Source organism: Papaver somniferum, chromosome 2 (genome assembly GCF_003573695.1).
Source record: "Papaver somniferum cultivar HN1 chromosome 2, ASM357369v1, whole genome shotgun sequence".
NCBI lineage: Eukaryota > Viridiplantae > Streptophyta > Magnoliopsida > Ranunculales > Papaveraceae > Papaver > Papaver somniferum.
Window position 1 is genome coordinate 159,358,681 of NC_039359.1, and position 22,621 is coordinate 159,381,301.

At 36.8% G+C, this 22,621-nt stretch overlaps 1 long non-coding RNA gene across 2 annotated transcripts; it reads right to left on the reverse strand.

Annotated features, from left to right (window-relative positions):
• Window positions 1-16,478: 16,478 nt before the first annotated feature.
• On the reverse strand, window positions 16,479-19,369 carry LOC113349569. 2 transcript variants are annotated; one of them, XR_003360269.1, is made up of 5 exons: window positions 18,878-19,369; window positions 18,594-18,747; window positions 17,557-18,491; window positions 17,340-17,399; window positions 16,479-16,894 (listed from the first exon to the last, which is right to left on the reverse strand). It is a non-coding gene; the product is annotated as an uncharacterized LOC113349569 (long non-coding RNA). The 2 variants fall into 2 exon arrangements; XR_003360268.1 differs by having other exon boundaries at window positions 18,873-19,369.
• Window positions 19,370-22,621: the final 3,252 nt, after the last annotated feature.

The window sequence follows — 22,621 nt, forward strand, 5'->3', positions numbered from 1 at the left end:
GTTGAAACTGGTTACATCCTGCCTATTTTTACATTTTTTTCCATTTAAACAGTATCAAAATCTAACTGTCCATTTCACTCAGAAATTATTGATTTTAGTCTTTTTAACCAAGTTTGTGTTGTTTTTATGACATAGGAAATTGTAGTTCCATTTTGTTGATTTAAGTTTTGTCGTGGATTTCTGAAATAAGCTGTTTTTTTTTCTTTGATATGAGTCTCTAATCATCCACTCAAAAGAAAAGTTCTCTGCTTGTAACCAAATAACCAATATAGGTTTGGATAAAGTCGATAAGAGACCAATGGGTATGGTTAACGTGCTTCTCTATATTTGTAGATTTTTTTTTGATTTTGTACATCCGGGAACTTTGGTTATTTTTTCCAAAGCTGCTCTTGTTGTGGCAACTAGGTTGGTAATATAAGGGATGTCAAATACACTCCAAAATATGTTCTGCAATACGAAATGCCAGCCAACAATGGACAATTTGAATAAGAAAGGATATCAAATACAAGGATTAAGATGTACTGTATTTAGGAATGGTAATGCTGGAATTCATTGGTCATGCATGTTTTCCATTTGTTAGACTATTTAGGAAGAGCTTAACAAAAGGATTATGGTTAAAGAAAACCAAAAAAAGTAGAGGTAGTCTGGTCATTGATGAGGTGAAAAGTTTCCGCATGTTTTGTCAGTAAATCACTCAATGAAAAGCTAGCAAGTGAAAATTGAGCTAAAACCTTAACAGAGTGGGCTTGGGCTTTCATAAATGAGGATTTTTTTTGTTCTTTCTAATTTGAACTTTACCGTTTCAGAAAACACAAAATTGGTTAAAAAGACCAAAATCAACAATTTCTGGGTGAAATGGACAGTTAGATTTTGATACTGTTTAAATGGACAAAAATGTAAAAATAGGCAGGATGTAACCAGTTTCATCGTGCCCATTTTCAAATATTTTTTATTATTTTTAATTTACACACGATGTGTCCAGTTTCATCCTTACTATTTTTTTTTGGCCATTTCACTCAAACTATTTTTTACTCGTCCATTTGAACCGTGGTTTAAAAATATTTGGACAAATAACCCATTTTCCGTTCAGAAAAAGAACATGAAATACATGCATACATCAGATAGCTGACGCACATAAGAAATGTATCAACAGTGATACAAGTGAACACTATGTGACTATGCAAATGGAAGTTGTGAGCAAGATATATACAGGTAGGCATTCATCTCTGTGGTGAATTCTTTACTACGATGGTGGAGTAAACTAAAAAAATACAGTAAAAATTATGCATGGGGAAGTTCAGACTATCAGAACCGTTGGCCAAAAGTTGATGTTCGTCAGGGACGTTGTAAAAACATGTTATTCTAACATTTAATTTATAAATTCTATTTAGGTTGGAATTTGTAAATCGCAATCCTTGCGTCCTTCCGAAAGATGGTTGACAAAGGAAAAATGTCCAAAGTAAACTAATTTTTTTTTCTTTTTTTTTTAATAAGTAGTCAGCTATATTTTTACGACAAACTTAATAAAGAATGTGTATCCACAAAAATATAAGATAGTGTGAGAATAAACTGCAAAAGGAACCTTCTCGTATGTTATTCCAAACTGCACCTTTTAACATTCATCGTAAAGTAAAAGTAATGAAGAGAAATAGGATTGTTTAGTAATCATTTTCGCTAAAAAAATCTTGAAAATTCATCTTATCAGTTATGAGGATTTAAATGAAATTGATTAACTGTTATTTATGATGTTATGAGAATTTGTATATTCAATGGGTGGCCGACTTCCGTTTTCCTTCGATTGTCATTCTAGTTAGCGTTGTTCAATATAGCTGACAAATAAGTAGAAACCAGAAAATGAATTTATCCTGGCTAGGGAAAGCCTCTAGATGAAGAGTTGTTTTTGTTTTATTTTCATCAAAGAAAAGGGAGTACCAATTGGAAAATATGTAAAGAAAAGAGAAAACAAAGATGCAAAATTGTCCAAACACAAGGAGATAAAAAACAAACAAAAATCAAAATAAGGCACAAAAATATTATGCACAAAAACATCAATATTTTGATGTGTAATGTGGCGTATAAGTTAGTCAAAGTCAAACTAAACCAGTAATAAATTCTTTTAAAGAAATGATTAACTGCATATGCCAACACGAAGCACATGCCTCATCAAATAACCACACACATGACATATCCAAAGTTTATTCATAGTGTTTGGTTAAAAATTTCATGATACAGATTCATCAATAATTGATTTCGTTTCATACTTGATCTTATGTGTATGAATAATATATTTGATTAATTGTTGTCGTTGAGAAGAAGAGATGTTCAAGAAAGAGTTGTATTTTAAAATTTCACCTACCTACCAAAAGTTGAGATGTTGGAGTAAACTAAAAGAAAATATTTTAGGAAATATTTTCAATTCCATAATTTGAGATAATAAGTGAAATGTCCGTCAAATAGATCAAATCAATCATTCTAATAATAATGTTGATCAACTTCATCTTCATAGGTTTGGATGATTTTCATTTTCTTTTTACTCTTTCAGTGATCTGGCTTACACATGCTCTACAAATGGGCTATCTTCAATCGATAATTTAATGTGAAAGCTATGTCTAGGTAGAAAATCCGATTGCCAAGCGTGATCCTTAATCAATTTTTTCTGTTATATGTAATCAAGAAATGATAACTAGGGAAATTGTCGCTATTCAGTAAACTTCCACCCCAAACCAAGTTAAGAACTACTTGGTTTCTAACTTGCAAACGTACACAAACTACTTTAATATGTTTAAGGAAGAAGGAAAAAGCTAAAACAAAATATGTGTATGCGTAAATTTCAGTTCCCATCTTTATAACATTTATAATATTATGCAACCAGATGGAAATATGTGTGAATGATTGTTTAGCAATTATCTTCACTACAAAAATCTTGAACATCCGTTCTCTAAGTTGCTACTTGCTAGGAATCTAAAGGAAATTGTTAGTTGCTTGTGTTGTATGCTCGTTGAATGTTTGTTTTTGCATTTTTCTTTGACTATCAAACTAGCTATTATTCATTATTCAAGAACGTTACTCCAAAATAACTAACAAAGAGGGAAAGATCAGAAATGAGTTATATGTTTTATGCTAGTTATAAAAGAAATGCCTAAGCACGCTAAGAATTTATTTGGCGAGAGGGTAACAAAAGGACTATGTTTAAGAAAAACCCAAGAGAAACAGAGGTGGTTATTGATGAGGGGAAATGTTAAATCTTCATTTGAAGTTCCAACTTGAAACATTTTGATCCTTGCATGTTTACTCGGTTAGTCACTTATTAGAAATCTGCTATTGAGTAAAATTAAGCTAACGAAAGTTGTGAGGAAGCTATAGGAGTATCCGTTAAATTTTTTACTAAGATGGTGGGGTAAGCTAAATAAATGTAGGAAAAACTGAAGAAATTGAAGGATTGGGAAAAAAGCTTGATCATCAGGATCTTCATTTTGTTAAGTATTTGTGAATTTTTGATGTTCCCATTTTTTTTTGTTCTCTAAAAAATTTCGTCTGGGGGATTTCGTATCTATATGCAAAAATAGTTATTGTGGATTAGTCCTTTATTTCATGTTATACTCCTTCTGTCCTAAAATTTCTGTCCTCTATTCTATTTCTGCCTGTCCTAAAATACTGGCTTATTTCTGTTTATAGTCATATTTTTTGGTCAAACTCTCAAATGTACCCTTCATCTTTTATTAATTATAAAATTATTTTTGGATATAACCAACCTACAATCTTGAATGATATCTTCCCTAATAGGTATGCATTATTTTTGGATACTAAATCAGTCCATAAATATTTTTATTTTTATCTTTTATTTAAAACATTTCTATAAATAATAAAATTACTAGGTATGCATTTTTCTTACATACTCCATTCTCCATAATCCATATACTCCTTTTAATTTTGGTAATAACATAGCATTTAAGGGATAGTGTTGTACACTCCTCTGGTCTCCTTAATATTTTGACTTAGTCAAAACGGACTAATAATTTAGGACCGAGGGAGTAATAATTAGCACTACACAAGGCACACGTAACCAAACGAAGATAAGATAAAAAATGACTTTGACCATTATCTTTGACTTTTTTTTGACTGTTTGACAAAACTTTTCAACTTATTTTTTTACCCTATGTAAATTTTCAATTTACTATGAGTGTCAAACGTCTTAACCATCTTCTTAGTGGTTGGTGAATAAATACTTGTTAGAACTTAAATTTTGAACACAAACCAGAGAAATTTTGATCCTGAAGTGATATTCGAACTTCAAAAGCCTCGTTCTAAGAATTTAAGTAAAAAAATAACGACAATGCGAGTTATGTTAAAAGGAACTCTAAAGAACATGGGTATCTTATCTTCAGTTGAATTTTTCCCTCCAGCAAATACTTGATCATCTTTGAGAAATTACTTTTTAGAACACAAACTCAAAATTACTTTGAAATCAATTTTTTTTGATCGGTCAAATAGAAATTTGATTGAAAAAAGGCATTTAAGAGGGGTGCCTTAACCCAATGATTACAACCGAACAAAAAAGGGAATCGAAAGGGGATTCGGCTACCCAAATAAAAAACACAAAATTACGGAGGCCGGTATAATGAATCCCATAAAGAAATCACAATATTTTCCGTAAGCCCTAACATTCTTGTATTTGATTCGCCCCAAAAAAACGCATGTAATTTGATATCTCTAATGAGGCTTGCCAAAGTTTTCTTTTTGTTATCGAAGGTTCTTGCATTTCGCTCTTTCCATATACACCACCAAATTGCAATCGGGATGTTATCCATATGCGCCTAAGTCTTATGGTTTATCAAAAGTGATTGTAGTAGTAGTGGTAAAAAGGGGTCTTTTCAGACTTGTGAAGAAAACAATTTTTTTTAGATTTAAATTAAACACACAAATAAATAAAATAGTTCAAACCTTTAGAGAAAAACACCAAGACTAGGATTCCACCAATGACCATTTTAATAGTAAACTCTAAATAGTTCTTATGCAATTTTATCTTTAAAATCAATTCTAATATTTGCCTCAAATAAGTTTTTGAAGTAATAATTGTAATTAAAAAGTATAAAACATCAAAAGTTACTAAAACCCAGCATGCTTCATCAAGTCAATTCACAATTACTCAATAAAAACTATTAATTCAATTTTAATTCGTGCAAATAATCAAATAATAATATTGCAAATAAATATAAAAATTAGAATTATACCAATAAATTACCAATGGCTTCCTCCGTCGTCTCGGCTAATGGGTTTAGCTCCTCATCCCAAAAACACACTCACAAGATAAATTCATGGCTAAAATAGATGTTTTTATTGATGATTATATGATGAAATAGGAATTAGCAACGCTGTAGTGGTGTTACAGCGCCACTGTTACAAAAGAGTATGGTAATTTAAGACTGCTGTAAACGATAACTATCTACTGCTGTGAAACAACGACAGTGGTATGAAAATAAGTCTGCTGAAGAACGACTGACTCTGCGAGTCTGTTCTTCGTGTTCTTCAGAAGCTTTAATGGCAGCAGCAGCAGCAGCGTTGTCTCCTCTATAATTGCTTCTCCTAGGCTCTCATCGACTCTAAACTCTCTCCTAAAGGTTTCTAACCCTTCTATGACTTGAACCCTCTCTTATATAGTCTTTTAATCCCCAAAAATCTCTACTGAATCCGACTTTTTCTTTTCTTTTTCTTCTCGGCGCTGTTGAGAGAATAATCACCTCTTCAGTGTTTGTACGCGTCTGTTAGCTATAAAATAGGTACCAAACTCTTCTTAAGACGTGAACAAGACTAAATACATTAATTTCCAGCGTCAAACTCTCCCAAATATCTCTCACAAATCTTTGAAACTTGAACAGAAAGTACGTGTCCTGTTTGAACTTTGATTACTTCTCCCGGCCATTCCAGCCCAATTGGTTGGGTCCAATTGATTGTATCAGGCCTGTTTAGTCATGCAGAGTCCATACGTACCAAATACAGCAATTGAATCTCCTAAAATCACGTCCAAAATTCGATCTTCAAATCTGCCAGACGCTGCATGCATTTTCCCGCCATTTTTTTAATTCAAAACGTGAAGAAGGTGGGTGCCCTTATCCTGTGCTGTTCTCCCTTTAGCAGCTGCCTGGAAATAGGTCACCCCTTAGTAATTAGGTTACCCCTTATCCAAAATCAAGGGTCCGTATAGCAAGTGTCCTCTGAGGCATTTTCCGCACTTTTTTCGGGGTTCCTCCGGGGTATTTCTGGGATACTTCCGGTACACTTCTGAGGCGCTTCCGGTACGTTATCAACGGAGGTCCAGATGCCACATTTTTAGCCAAATTCGCCGCAAGAGATTATTTTCCAAAAACACCTACAAATACATAAAATAACCAAATAAGTACAATATCGAGTACTAACAATATATACAAATGAGCTATATTAGACACATAAATGCGTCTATCAAATACCCCCAAACTTATTATTTGCTAGTCCCGAGCAAATCAAATAAAAATAAAATCCTAACTCACTGTCGCAGGCATCGTCGATTGCATTTAGCGTATGCAATAAGCCTTTAAACCCCTAGGTGGCCCTAGTGGCCGAGTTATAGTCTCGGGGGTTACCAGAGATATACCCACAAAACCTTACTCCAGACCTTAGCTATCTACGCAAAACCTTGGAAGGCACTAAAGAATCTCCTTGGTTGGCATACTTATTGACTACAGGAAGAAGTACCCTGATGCGAAATTCCAATTGTGTACACGAGTTTGCACTCAAGCATACTAAAATTCATATAAAGTGACAGAGCTCTACTCAGATAGTTGCACTATGGACATCATATTCGGAGTCAAAACTAATCACATGGATAGATCAAGAAGATGGATATAGAAAACATAGATGGTTTTGATGTTTACTAAGTGAACGACGTTTCCCATATCTGTCTGAAGGCCTCCGCCAAAATGAACCTATCCTAATGGATTGAGATACTAGTCTGACTAACATCACACTGGCATATACAAGGGTACCAGTGGTCGATAACCTAACTCTAGGTCAACACAACTGGCATATACAAGGGTACCAGTGGTCGACTTTATTGAATTTATTCCTTTTGGTCAAATGGTCTGGTCTCAATTTCTTTCTTTCTTTTTTTTTTTTTTTTTTTTTTTTTTTTTTTTTATCTTTTTTTTTTTCATCTCTTTTTTTTTTTTTCAACTTTTTTTTTTTTTTTTTTTTTTCATGGTATCTCAATCACTCTAATTCACCCTAGCATTGGTAACAACTTGAATCGTGGGCCCCACCTATCACTTAGAGAAACATAGTTTAAAAACAAAATAAAATAAAAATAGAAGTGAAAAGGACTCAACGAGATATGGTGAAACTATCATGTTATTTCTAACACTGAGCTCTGTGCTTTTATGAATAGACTCTTTAGATGTTTCCATCTAATCAGATTGGTTCCTCAAACTCCTACAATCAAAATGCTTCCATCCACTTAGATTAGTTAGTGCAATCCTCAATAGGCATAAATTTCTAGGCTCTGGAGTTTATTTATTGCAAAAAACAAAAAAGTTTCTTCCCCACCCCCAAACTTAAATCTTACATTGTCCTCAATGTTCTAAGATGAAATTAAAAGCATGAACAAGGAGAAACTATTACCACTGGAGGGAAAAGAAATAAGGAAGGATATTACCGTATCACATGAACGCGGGAGCCTCCCAGTAAATGCTAAATTTATAGTCATTAGCTAGACATCAAATACCTCAAAAAGAATTTTCACCTTCCAAAGTCGTATACCAATAGTCGAAACAATTGTGGGTCCATAAGACCAAATAGAACTGCCACAATAGGAGACAAATGCTCAAGATCAGAAAAATGAGCAGATAGAGCACAACCTGATCTAAAGTTTCTCGCAAGACAACTGGATTTATCTGAGGTGCCCACTTGGGCTTCATATGAGTGTCTCGGCAAACAGATTCATCCGAAAAACGGGTCTCTAACATTGGATTTTCTCCTGGACATTATCAGGGATCAGGTTGTGGAGTCTGAATACACTCAAGCGATACCTCACTAGGCTTGAGTCCCAAGTTAGGGACTTCTATTGGGGATAATTGACAATCTCTACCCCCAAACTTAGAATTTTGGGTGCCTCTACAATGACTAGTCACAATGTTCCTAATTTCTAGACCATCGGGTTCTTGAAAAAGGTCAATTGCTTTCTCTAAGTCATAATCAGGTGGTTCATCCTCAGCTTGCTTCATATCTTCTATGGTCCACTCTAAGGCTTCCTTATTTTCTTGAAGCACGGTCTCTGGACTACTTTCCTGATCACTATCCAAATCGGAGGCTATAATCACAGGGAAAGACTCGGGTGGGCCTAAAAATGTATAATTAGACTCCAACTCAGGAGGCTCTTTTAAATAAGGTATTAAGATAGACTCAGAAGCTAGTAATGGTTCGAACCTATCTTTCCATATATCAATATCTAACATAGGAACAGAATCCAACAGAGCATTTACTTGTTCAATGTTACTATCATCGTCGAAATCCAGGCTAAAATGGGATAAACAACTCTCCAATGTATTTTCCGGTACGATGTTTGGTAATGACTCCTGAACTAAGGTTCCTATCATGTTCACCTCTTCAATACATGTGCTATCTAGCTCAGAATGTAGCTTGTTTACATTAAAAATATTCAGCTCAATAGTCATATTACCAAAAGATAGATTCATAATACCATTTCGACAGTTTATGATCGCATTAGACGTAGCTAAGAATGGGCGACCTAAAATCACAGGTATTTGGTTCTCTGGGTCGGGGACAGGTTGGGTATCTAGGACCACGAAATCCACTGGATAAATAAACTTGTCGACCTCAATAAGAACATCCTCGATCACACCACGAGGGATTTTAACGGACCTATCAGCTAACTGGAGTGTTATCTGGGTAGGTTTCATCTCACCAAGTCCTAGCTTAAGGTACACATGGTATGGCAGTAAGTTCACACTGGCTCCTAAGTCAAGCAACGCTTTCTCAACACGGTACTTACCTATTGTACAAGAAATGGTAGGGGACCCTGGGTCTTTATACTTAGGAGTAGTGGTATTCTGAATAATAGAACTCACATGACTAGCTATGAAGGCTTTCTTCTGGACACTGAGCTTACGCTTTCGCGTACACAAGTCCTTAAGGAACTTGGCATAAGAGGGAATCTGCCTAATTGCATCTAATAATGGAAGGTTGATATTAACCTGCTTAAAAACCTCCAATATATCATTAAAGTTGGACTCCCTCTTAGTCGGAACTAGCAGCTGGGGAAACGGGGCTCTGGGAACAAAGTGAGGCTCAACAGGACCCTCATTGGTCTCTTTGGAGACTCTATCAGTCTCCTCATTTTCTGGCTCAGCAGGGTGAACTACAGCATGTTCACTATCAGGCATGGCGACCTTGTTGTCAACTTTCTTTCCACTTCTTAGGGTTGTGACAGCATTCACATGATTGTACGATTTCTCTCCTCTAGGGTTAGGATCAGTATGACTAGGGAACCTTCCATCTCTCTCTCACTTATAAACTTAGCTATTTGTCCTACTTGAAGTTCTAATTGGCAAGACTCTGGGAAGTATTCTTCTTCAATGCCTAGTTTCTTGTTGAAAGCTCATGTGGTTCTTTGATAGCATGTCATGGTTATTACTAACATAGTGAGAGTTCCTCTAAGGTAGAGATCTTTTTCTCGGAAGTGTTCTGAAACTGGGTTTGACCTGAAGAGTTCTTAAAACCAAAACCTGGGGGAGGCTGAGAATTGCTAGACTGGCCTTGATCTGGCCCTTAGACCAAGAGAAATTAGGATGGTTTCTCCAACCAGGGTTGTAGGTTTCTGAGTATGGGTCAAACTTCTGACGGTTCTCAAACCTAGAGTTGTTATAGACAGCATGGGCTTGCTCTTCACTAACCTGACCTTCCCAAAATGAATTATCGGGCTCTATTCCACAACTAGAGACTTGAGAGGCTCTATTAGGTTCAACAAGGGACCTATTTTTAGTCTGACCCATTTCTAAAGCTTCTAACCTTCTGGATAAAGCAGCAAACTTAGCATCTGACGCAAAACTCGTATCTACCATATTGGTGCTACTTCTATTGACCAAGAGTCTTTTAGGGGGTTCAACACAAGATTCCCACTGTTGGGATTTTTCAGCGATAGCTCCTAAGAAGGTAAAAGCATCATCAGCATTTTTACTAGTGAACTCACCAGCGCACATAGACTCAACCATGGCTTTGGTCGAATAGTCTAAACCATCATAAATAATCTGTACAAGTTTCATATTATCAAATCCATGGTGAGGACACTGAGATAGGAGATCATTGAATCGCTCTAAAAACCTATAAAGAGACTCTCCCTCTTGTTGCACACTAGCACTAATTTTCTGCCTAACAGCTGCAGTTTTATGCTTAGGGTAGAATTTCATATAGAAGGCAGCGATAAGTTCCTGCCATGTTTCTATGGATTCAGACGGTAGGTTGTTAGCCAGGTCTTGGCTTTGTCTCTCAAGAAAAGGGAAACATCTTAAGTTTCAAGACTTCATCGGTAAGGTCCTTTATCCTAATTGTCCCACAGATTTCCTCAAAGTCCCTAATATGAAAATAAGGGTTCTCATCATCTTTTCCTAAGAATATAGGGATCATTTGAAGAATACTAGGTTTTATCTCGAAATTAGCCGTAGTGGCTGGCAATTTAATGCATGAAGCTCGGTTGGTCCTAGTTGGGAACATGTAATCTTTCAAAGTTGCCATCGCTGGCACAACAGAAGTACTAGGGGTACTATCCTCACAAAGAGACAGATTCTCAAAACAGAAGTTTCCAAAAACAGGGCTCTCCAAAGAAAAGTCTTCGAGCTCCCTGCTTAAATCAGAAGAACTACTAGGTTTTTCGCTAATCAATCGACCTAGAGTATCTCTTTTCCAAGCCCTAACAAAATCGGGCATACACTAAAAAATTCAAAAAGAAATAAAAATCCTAACAGAAGGTTCTAGCAACACACAGCAGGCTGACTCGACTTTACCACAGCAAACCTAAAGATTTCTAGCAAACAACAAGCATGATGGCTCCACTTAGATTGTTTCTAGACCAGCTTCTAATCCTTCGAAAGGGAATTCGTTACAATTTGAGCAAACCCCTCTGGAATCAATCCGAGTTAAAGCAAGTTGAATCGAGGCGAGGGAAGCTCAGTGGAGCTTTGATACCCAAAACCTCACCGATCCAATGCGGCGCAGTCACGCATTCAACTCGCAGAACCGTCAAGAACTTCGAGGTGTGCTTAAAAGAGTAACCAATTTTTCGAATATTGTCCTGTTAAGCTCGATACCCTATAGGTCTCTTTCTAGTCCAAATTTTAGGCTTAGGTTCGCTTTAGGTTTCGTTTTCCTAAGGCGGGCAAGAAGGGAGCGGTGATGAAATCCGAACCCTTATCTTATATGGTCCAGTCCTTGCCCTTTACTAGGAATTTAAAAACAGTCCATATTCAAGTCCTCAGCATATATTCACCTTAAGGAGTCCAGTAACCCGCTTGCAGGAGATTCGCGGGTGTTTAGAATTTTACCTCCCGTACCAGACGGGCGAAGAACCGCTGAAGTCGACTCGGGCCACGACTCCTATGCCGTGTGCGAACCCGAGGGGCCGAGACGATATCGTAATCGTCGTCCTTCCCTGCAAACAGTTTATTTAAGGGTACCCTTCCGTAGGGTTTAAAAATAAAAATAAAATGTCCCAAAATTAATGTCCAAAGTCCATAAAAAAAAAACAAAGAAAAGAAAGTCTAAAAAAAAATTACAAAAATAAAAATGTCTCTCTTTTTTTTTCTCTCTTTTTAACAAAATAAAGAAAATCTTCTTCTTTCGCTCCTTTAGCTTTGCTTTTCGCTCCCAAACTTTAAGTAAATCACCACAAGCTTTGGCAAATTTTCTCGCTCTCAAAAATCTGCAAGGAAACAAAAAAAAAAAAAACGTAAAGAAGAACAAATAATAAAAATAAAAAAAAAAATCTAAAAAAAATGCTAACTAAACACAGGTCCGCGTCGGCGGCGCCAAAAATTTGATGGTTTATCAAAAGTGATTGTAGTAGTAGTGGTAAAAAGGGGTCTTTTCAGACTTGTGAAGAAAACAATTTTTTTTTAGATTTAAATTAAACACACAAAATAGTTCAAACCTTTAGAGAAAAACACCAAACTCTAAATAGTTCTTATGCAATTTTATCTTTAAAATCAATTCTAATATTTGCCTCAAATAAGTTTTTGAAGTAATAATTGTAATTAAAAAGTATAAAACATCAAAAGTTACTAAAACCCAGCATGCTTCATCAAGTCAATTCACAATTACTCAATAAAAACTATTAATTCAATTTTAATTCGTGCAAATAATCAAATAATAATATTGCAAATAAATATAAAAATTAGAATTATACCAATAAATTACCAATGGCTTCCTCCGTCGTCTCGGCTAATGGGTTTAGCTCGTCATCCCAAAAACACACTCACAAGATAAATTCATGGCTAAAATAGATGTTTTTATTGATGATTATATGATGAAATAGGAATTAGCAACGCTGTAGTGGTGTTACAGCGCGACTGTTACAAAAGAGTATGGTAATTTAAGACTGCTGTAAACGATAACTATATACTGCTGTGAAACAACGACAGTGGTATGAAAATAAGTCTGCTGAAGAACGACTGACTCTGCGAGTCTGTTCTTCGTGTTCTTCAGAAGCTTTAATGGCAGCAGCAGCAGCAGCGTTGTCTCCTCTATAATTGCTTCTCCTAGGCTCTCATCGACTCTAAACTCTCTCCTAAAGGTTTCTAACCCTTCTATGACTTGAAACCTCTCTTATATAGTCTTTTAATCCCCAAAAATCTCTACTGAATCCGACTTTTTCTTTTCTTTTTCTTCTCGGCGCTGTTGAGAGAATAATCACCTCTTCAGTGTTTGTACGCGTCTGTTAGCTATAAAATAGGTACCAAACTCTTATTAAGACGTGAACAAGACTAAATACATTAATTTCCAGCGTCAAACTCTCCCAAATATCTCTCACAAATCTTTGAAACTTGAACAGAGAGTACGTGTCCTGTTTGAACTTTGATTACGTCTCCCGGCCATTCCAGCCCAATTGGTTGGGTCCAATTGATTGTATCAGGCCTGTTTAGTCATGCAGAGTCCATACGTACCAAATACAGCAATTGAATCTCCTAAAATCACGTCCAAAATTCGATCTTCAAATCTGCCAGATGCTGCATGCATTTTCCCGCCATTTTTTTAATTCAAAACGTGAAGAAGGTGGGTGCCCTTATCCTGTGCTGTTCTCCCTTTAGCAGCTGCCTGGAAATAGGTCACCCCTTAGTAATTAGGTTACCCCTTATCCAAAATCAAGGGTCCGTATAGCAAGTGTCCTCTGAGGCATTTTCCGCACTTTTTTCGGGGTTCCTCCGGGGTATTTCTGGGATACTTCCGGTACACTTCTGAGGCGCTTCCGGTACGTTATCAACGGAGGTCCAGATGCCACATTTTTAGCCAAATTCGCCGCAAGAGATTATTTTCCAAAAAAACACCTACAAATACATAAAATAACCAAATAAGTACAATATCGAGTACTAACAATATATACAAATGAGCTATATTAGACACATAAATGCGTCTATCACCTAAGTCTTTCGCCTCCCCTATTAAACTTCCAATTCTTGATAGATACAATGATATTAGGGTCGTATGACCATCCAAAGTGGCACCCTTCAACAAAGTAATCCCATATTCTCCGGGTTCTCCAACAACCATAAAACAAGTGCGAACTCGATTCATCGTCTTCTTCACAAAAACGACAAACACTAGAGACATCCATACCTCTTCTTAAAAGTTTATCCGCTGTCATTACACGATCATGAGAGAGAAGCCAAAGAAAAAAATTGATCTTGTGAGGGTACTCATTACTCCATACAACATTGATTGGATAATCCGGCTTACCTTGATCGTCGTTGTCTTTACTTCTATCCTTAACCGTATATTGACCATGAACACTACCAACCCAAATTCGGGTATCCATAACCCCTTCTTGAATAGAGATGAAAGAGAGAAGATTTGATATAGATAACACTTCACTTGTAATGGTTTGAGAGTATCTTTTCCTAGACATAAATTCTCACCTAGCACCATCTTCCCTAACTTCATACATACTAGCCACCACAAACTCCTTGGTCCTTGAAGCTTCATAAGACAAAGGAAACATATCGCACAATCTTCCTTCAAAAAGCCAAGAGTCTTCCCAAAATCTAGTTTCCTTATCCGCTCCAATCTTGAATCTAATATTTTTTATTGAAATCTTCAAGCTCTTTATAGATATTAAACCACAAGCTACCGCCTTTCGATCCTTTGGATTGGAGAGTTTCCCAACCGGTAAATGTTTCACCAAAATTTTCAACTATGATTTTTCTCCAAAACTCTTCTTTCTCTATGCCAAAGTGCCACCACCATTTTGTTTTAGCAAAGCCGAGTTCATTTTCTTAGCTCTTCTTATACCAAGACCACCTTTTTCTTTTGGTTTTGAAGACAATTTCCAACCAATATTGTGAATTCTTTTCCTTTTTGCATCATCCCATAAGAAATTTCTCACAATTCTATCAAATTTCTTATTTATGGAGCAAGGAGCAAGAAAAATAAGAGAAATAATAAATGGGTAGGCTAGCTAAAACGCTTTTGATGAGAGTTAACTTACCTCCTCTTGCTATTGTTTTTCCATTCCAAGAAGTAACTCTTTTTCCACAAATTTCAAGTGTTTTTTTCCCATTTTTGATTGCCTCCTACCTTATCTCTCAAAGGTAGGCCAAGATATACGCTAGGAAAACTTGCATACTTGCATCCTAGCATGTTAGCATAATTTTCAACTTCCTCATCGACCGCGACTCCAAATAAGCTACTTTTGGAGAAATTTATCTTCAAACCCGAAATTAACCCAAAACGAAGAAGAAGGTAACGAAGGGCATCAACTTGTTCTCTCTTAGAATCAAGAAAAATGATAGTATCATCGACAAATTGTAAGTGATTTATTTTTGTTCCCCCTTCCTTGACGAAAAAACCCGAGATTTTATCTTGTTCTTGTGCTTTGTTCAACATACAACTTAAAACTTCACCAACAATAATAAAGAAAAAAGGAGAAAGGGAGTCTTCTTGACGAAGTCCCTTTTCACTACCGAAGTAACCGAAAGACGATCCATTAACAAGAACCGAGAACTTTGAAAATGTTAAACAATTTCTAATCCAAGCCCTCCAAACACCACCAAACCCCATTTTCAACAAAACTTCATTTAAAAAATTCCAATTCACATTATCAAAAGCCTTTTCGAAATCAAGCTTACAAACCAATCCCGGTAATTTTTGACGAAGTCTAGAATCCACACATCGTTTGCTATCAATACTCCATCAAGAATTTGTCTTCCTTTAATGAAACTAGATTGATTCGTTGAGATTAGAGTAGGAAGGTATACTTTTAAATGCTCCACCAAAACTTTTGAAATGATTTTGTGTTTGGTGTTGATATTGTTAAATGCTCTATGACCCCTCACTACTCGATGAAAGTGTTTGGTGTTTCTATCTCCATCTCGAAAGTATCTAACTCTTGACTTTTTCCGCAACATTATACTTTGACGACGATGAGCCACATCAAACTCCACTTTAGCCGTCACAAACATCTCTTCTTCACCTTTGGTAAGACCCCTTTCATCATCTAGTTCATCTAACTCCTTCGTCTTGGTAAGAGACAAGTCAATTTCCCTATCAATGTCCCAAAGACGTCTCGATTCCACACCTTCAATTTCTCCTTCAAAGCATGTAACTTCTTTGAAAAACGTTCACCCGCCGTTCCTACAAAAGAAAAAGATTCCCACCATTCTTTCATTAAAGAAATAATGTTAGTTCCTTCAAGCCAAGCTAATTGAAATCGAAAAGGGCAAGCACCCCAATCCGAGTCCTTTGAGCATAACTCAATTGGAAAATGATCCGAAAAAGGTATTGCAAGTCGGTTGAAGTTGATATTTGGAAAATGATCTTCCCATTCCGACGATAAAAGAAAACAATCAATTTTGCTCTTCTTGTTAGGTGGTCTACTCCAAGTATACTTCGCACTGGAAAAAGGCAACTCGATAAGGCCCAACTCATTACATAGGTCATGAAAGAATTTCACTGAATTCGAAGCTCTACGACAACCCCTTCTCTCCACCATGTATCTTATTTCATTGAAGTCTCCACCGAAACACAAAGGCATTCCATTCCAGTAACCATGCAAGGTGGCTAACTCCAAACAATTTTTTTTTTCGTTCACATTGCAAGGACCATAAACACCAATCAAAACCCCACGGAAGTTATCCTCCAAATTACGCATCAACAGTTAAAGATAGGCAACAAGCTCTCTTTCAGTCCACTGAAAACAATTTGTAAATTAAGATAGGCAACAACCAGAATAGCATAGGCAATACAAAATAAAAGTTTCAAGAAAACGTTAAAATCTACAATGCGCTGCTATATATGAGAAATTTAAAAGTAGATACATCCGCAAACGGATTTTATGCATCAACAGTTAAAGACCTATTACAAAACTTCTTTGAATTTAAAATGATACTCCTGTACAACAGGTTTTTCTTTTACATTTTTATTTGGATTCTGCCGTTCAATTTAGGAATCCTCTAGTATACTACTGTCCCATCTTATCAAGAAAAAAGGAAACCTCACACAATTGAGTCTTGACAACTGGATGGGCACAAACCAAAATGAAGAAACTTACCACCATACTTCAAATTTTTTACCAAGGGTCAAGAAAGCTTACATCACATGTGATATCCTGGTGCAGATGTCTAGCCTTCCCTTCAACATACAACTGCCGAAAGGCAAATAGGGAGAAAACTGTAAGTATCTGATCAACAGACAATTAACAGAATACATGAAAACAGAAAGTTTTTTTGATGCCCCAAATCAGTTACCAGTTTCACGACGAGCACTATTTTTATATCACATAATTATATGTCTCCCAATATGTAGCTCATGTATTAAATAATAGCAATCCGATGAAAATAATTAGAATATAATCTAGCCAAGGACGGGGATTTATAAGGTAATCAATGGAGTTTCATACAACTGGTTTACTATTGTTTAGTTGCAATAATAACAGAGACAATATACTAATATGACTACTTCGTTAGGATCTGTTTAAGAAACTGTGAATTCATGATTAGGAGATTAGAATGATGAATTACTATTTTTGGAATTTCATATAACATTTGCAAGTAACTATAACAGGAGACAAAAGGAAAGTTAAAACTTACAGAAGTGAGCCTCTTCATCTGACTATCTTTCACACGCTGGCGTAGGTCCTTACACTCTTCCTGCAAACAACACAAGAGCGGGTTGACATGACAATTCAGATTGTTAGTGATGGGATCCCTTGCTGATTTTTTATGTTGTTTCATTTTCAAAAATCTCAAGTTACTACTTCACATATGCAGTAAATATTAATTGCTGGTTGAGGATAGGAATACCGACCGGTTAGCATGGAATAGAACTGCAATCCTTCAATGCTCCACAAGTAATTGTACTGCAATTGCTGCCACTCCAACAATACCTTATGAAAAATTACCCCAAGTATAGAATTAGATGTGAACTTTTCATTTTCATCAGAAATGGTATGACAATGAGAGCTCTTTTGAGTAGGAGTGTTAGCAGAACCTTGTGGAAAGTCCACTTTATGGGTATAATCTGTATACAATGAATTACCAAAGTTGGATTACCCTTCCATGAAAGAAAGAAGAAAATGAACCTGATAAGTTTATCAAAGAAACCATGGCCCCGATTATTGTTGCAGAGAAAAATAAGCCTAGATGTTATCATAATGAGATGCGGCTAGAAATTCAATTATTGTTCAATAATTACGTGTGCAAGAGAGACACGAGAAGAGAAAGAGAGAGCACTTGAGCAACAACAAACCCTTGGATATCAAGAAGATGCCTGCCCCCGATGCAGCACCATTTGGGCCTCTAAGACCAAGGTACAAAACTACAGATGTCTGACCAGCACATCATATACATAAGAAACATCAAATTACTAAGTAATATGACCTGCATTCTGAAGTTAAATGTTGTACTATAAGACAGGAGCCACAGGACAAAGACTACAGTAAGCGGTGCAAACTCAAAAAAAAAAAAAGAACATGATAAAAGCTATAATAGTGGAAAAATTAAACATGGTACAAGCTACGGCCTATGAAAGAAATAACACACTCGTTAACTTCCTGTGAGAAGAAATTCAGCACATCGTAAAGAGAACTTTGATTGGGTAGCTTAGATAGTTAAACGCTCAAAGATGACATAAAAAGGTTGCGGTTGTAGATAGTTAAGCGCTCAAAGACGACCAATTGAAACACCAATCAAACTGTGAACGGAATACACAACCCAAGGTTGCGGTTGTAGGAAATTTAGGACCTGCAAAACCACAGAATGAGACATAAATTAAAATTTTCGCCTCAATCATTGAAAAAAAATAAATTGATTGTTAAAACAAGAAGAGGTAGGCATATGACTGACCTTATGAGCAATAATGAAACAATACCAAGAAATCCCTTCTTCTCCGCCCTTAAAACCAAGAAATTGAAGATCAAAGCAAAGCCCCAAGAGCTCAAACTGGGAGAGCACGATGTTGTTATGAATCAGGAAATAAATCACCATAAACTATCTTCATCTGCTGATTAACAAACAAAGAAACAATTAGGATTGTTTTTTGTAAATCTACGGCTTTAAAGGATAATTATAAGAAAAAACCTAAACCTAGCAAGGGAAATAAATCTATGACTATAAAATTCATACCATACATGATTCATTAGTTCATCACTAGAGAAAAAAACTTCAGGATAGATCCAAGCACACCTTACAAATCATTCAACATATATATAAAAAAAAAAAAAAAAACACGATTTCTAGGTTTGTCTATTGAAATATTAGGTTTGATTTCCGGAGTGGTTTGATTCACGGGACTAGGATTTAAGAGAATTGGTTTTGATTTATGAAAACTTGTCTTGATTAGGAGGTACATAATCATTCAACTTAACTAAAAAAAGATTTCTAGGATTTGTTTATTGAAATGTTAGGTTTAATTTCAGGAGTAGTTTTGATTCACGAGTCTAGGGTTTAGAAGAACGAATTTAATTGATAGAAACGTTGTTTGATTTGGAGGTCTTGTCTTGGGTCAGAACTCAGATGAGAAGAAAAAATGGGGAGGAGAACTCGATGCTGGGAGAGAAGAAAATAAGAAGAAAAAAGAAAAAAAGAAAGAAAAAAGAAGATAATAAGAATTAGAGAGACATTTAAGCCCTCTTTAATAAAGACACGCATATCCTGGTTTCTATTTCCTTTTTATATCTTTTCTAATAATTAAGACTAAGTGCAACGTATTTTCGGGTGTGCAACGGATATAGAAGTTGCGAAGTGTGCAGCTTCTATATCCGTTGCGCACCTCCGAAATTGAAGTGTTGCTAAAACCAGGAAATGGTTGGTAAGTATGTTGATATTCTTTGAACTTGTAATTTGGAAACTTGCTCCAATGGTTTGAGAAGAAAACAATCATATCCTTGTGATTTAGACAGGACTAACTATCCATGGTTGTCTAGGGAGTCTTAGTTTGTAATGTTTGCATCCGTAGACCTAACCTTTGTTGCTGTTTTTTTTTTTTTTTTTTAATTTCTTTGTTGTGATTTAGACAGGACTTGCTTATATTCAAAAAAAAGAAAAAGAAAAACTGATTACAGTTGCTTATACTCTTTGCACATAACTAACGCAATATTGACGACATGGTGGTTGCATATAGAAAAGGAAAATAAATGTATTCCAATATTGTCATGTATTCTTAATTGGGTTGAAAATGAAATCGATATCCAAATGTATGAATAAATCCATAGCAAAAGACGAAATACACTTGCAATAAGGAATTGTAGTTCCATTTTGTTGGTGTTAGTTTTGTCATGGCTTTCTGGAATGAAGCTACACAAAAGAAAAGTTCCCTACTTGTAATCAATACCAGTTTGGGTAAAGGGGGCCGGACCGAGGAGATAAGAGATAAATGTGTAGTTGTCCGTTGGGTATGTTTAATGTGCCTTTTTTGTGACAACTACTAGGTTGGTGCCATCCTGATATAAAAAATGCAATCCTTTTACACTCTTATTCTCTCACCATCTCATTTTTGTATTTGTTTTTTTGTGTGAATAATTTGTGAATAAAAATCAAATGGTATCGAATTTGAATATGTTCCTATAAAACTCTACACATCTACAAAAAATGAGTGCATTTGAAAATGATATTACAATATTTCTTTTCTTTATGTTTTTGTCATTAATCGTTATGTAAATCTTTATTATAACTTTTAATTTTTTGATGCAAGAATAATTTTTTAGATTTTTTCTTAGTTTCAAAAATAAATAAAAAAGACTCACTGTCTTTACAATGTAAACCGGATTTAATGCACTATACATAATTTAGTATATATACTACATAATATGTCGAGTTCAGGTTATTATAGCTCGATAGATAACTCCAACAAAATCGACAACAATCAACCTATGTCCGACGAATACTCGTGTTTTCAGCATGGAGACTCAAATTATACCAGTCCAAGTTACCCCCTTGTTTGTGGGTGAAGACCGTTTCTGTCGATTTTGGTAATTTTGGGTGTGTGGGTGAGAAACAAATCTAAACCCTAAACAATGTACTGCATGGGAGTACTTTTGATTCGAGAGATCAATCTGTACAATCCTGGCCTAAACCAAGAAATGGTCGTTCCAGGCTTGCTTTGCTCAAAAAGTGAAGAAGAAGGGTTGGACTTAAGGAGGGAAGCGAAGAAAGTGTTGAGACCAGAATAGTTGATTATGGAAGTGTGGGTGTTTTGTGACTTGTATCAGAAAGTTGAACTGGCTAGCTGAAAGAAAGCTGTCAGATGATTTCTGGATGTGGTATTGTTCTCCTGACCAAAACTTGTTGTTTGGTGGAAAATAGGTGAGACATATTTATACAAGTCGCAACAAAACGTACCCTGCTCTTGTGGGAAGTGAAAACGATTGAGTGGTGGAAGAAGGGAGTAACGGATAACGCCTGGAACTTATGTTTCCATAATGAAGAATATGTTTACATCATTACTTCTTGCCATTACTAACCTCCCCGCTTTATGACACTTTCTGTAACGGGCGTATTGCACGCCGCACGCTGTAAACCCACAGACCAATACCCTGATGAGTATCCCCCCAGTTTGTGACATGTTTTGATGTCTCGAGTGTTTTCGTGGAAAACATGTAGCACTTTGCTACATGTGGCAAGTTAAAAATGAGAGGCTAGCCGTAGGTATATAACATATGTGATGCTAGGCTCGTTTTGGCTAGTCGCCTAAAACTTGTCACGAGCTGAACGGCTCGGTGGCGAATTTTGATGGTTGAGATTACATCTCATGAGGAAGAGTGGCCATTGATTATGGACGCATCTTTTTGTATAGATAAGTGGCGCCATTGGCATAATAGCGCCTGGTGGAGCCATAACATAACGACATGCTAGTGGCTGTGGAATGGTGGCATGCCAGTGGCCATGGCATAGCTACATGCTAGTAGCCGTGGCATGGTGGCATGCCAGTGGTCGTGGCATAGCGGCATGCTAGTATATGTGGCATGGTGGCATGCCAATGGCCGTGGTGTAGCTACATGCTAGTAGCCGTGGCATGGTGGCATGCCAGTAGCTGTGACATGGTGGCATGCCAGTGGCCGTGGCATAGCGACATGCTAGTGGTCGTGGTCTAGCGACATGCTAGTAGCTGTGGCATGGTGGCATGCCAGTAGCTGTGGCATAGCGGCATGCTAGTAGATGTGTCATGGTGGCATGTCAGTGGTCGTGGCATAGTGACATGCCAGTAGTTTTGGCATGGTGGCATCAAGTGTCCGTGACATAGCGACATGCTAGTAGCCGTGGCATAGCGTCATGCCAGTGGTCGTGGAATAGAGACATGCTAGTAGCCGTGGCATGCCAGTAGTTTTGGCATGGTGGTATGGTGGCATGCCAGTGGCCGTGGAATAGCCGCATGCTAGTGGCCGTGGCCTTGGCCAGTAGTTGTGGCATGGCGGCATGCCAGTAGTTGTAGCATGGTGGCATGCCAGTAGTTGCGGCATGGTGGCATGGCCAAAGTGTAAGATTTGGCTCCGTGAATAAAGTTAAGGCTTGGCGGCATGGCCAAGGCTAGGGATTGGCGGCATGGCTAAGGTTAGGGCTTGACTCCGTGGCCAATTTAGGGTATGATTCCACGGCCAAAGTTTAGGGTTTTGCGGCATGGTCGCTCAAAAGTTTTCACAAGCCTGTCAGTTTGGTGGCGAACTTGGATGGTTGAGATTGCATCTCAGGAAGAAAGGTAGCCGTCGATCATGGCTACCTTTAATTGGAAGTGGCGCCTTTAACTTGCGCTACCGGCATTACGGCACGGCTGGCATGGCTCGTGCATGCCTTCGGCGCGGTTGCGCGCTTAGCCATAGACAGTGAAATTTTGGCACGTTGGTGTGGAAATCTTGCCTAAATTAGGGTTTGGATTGTCG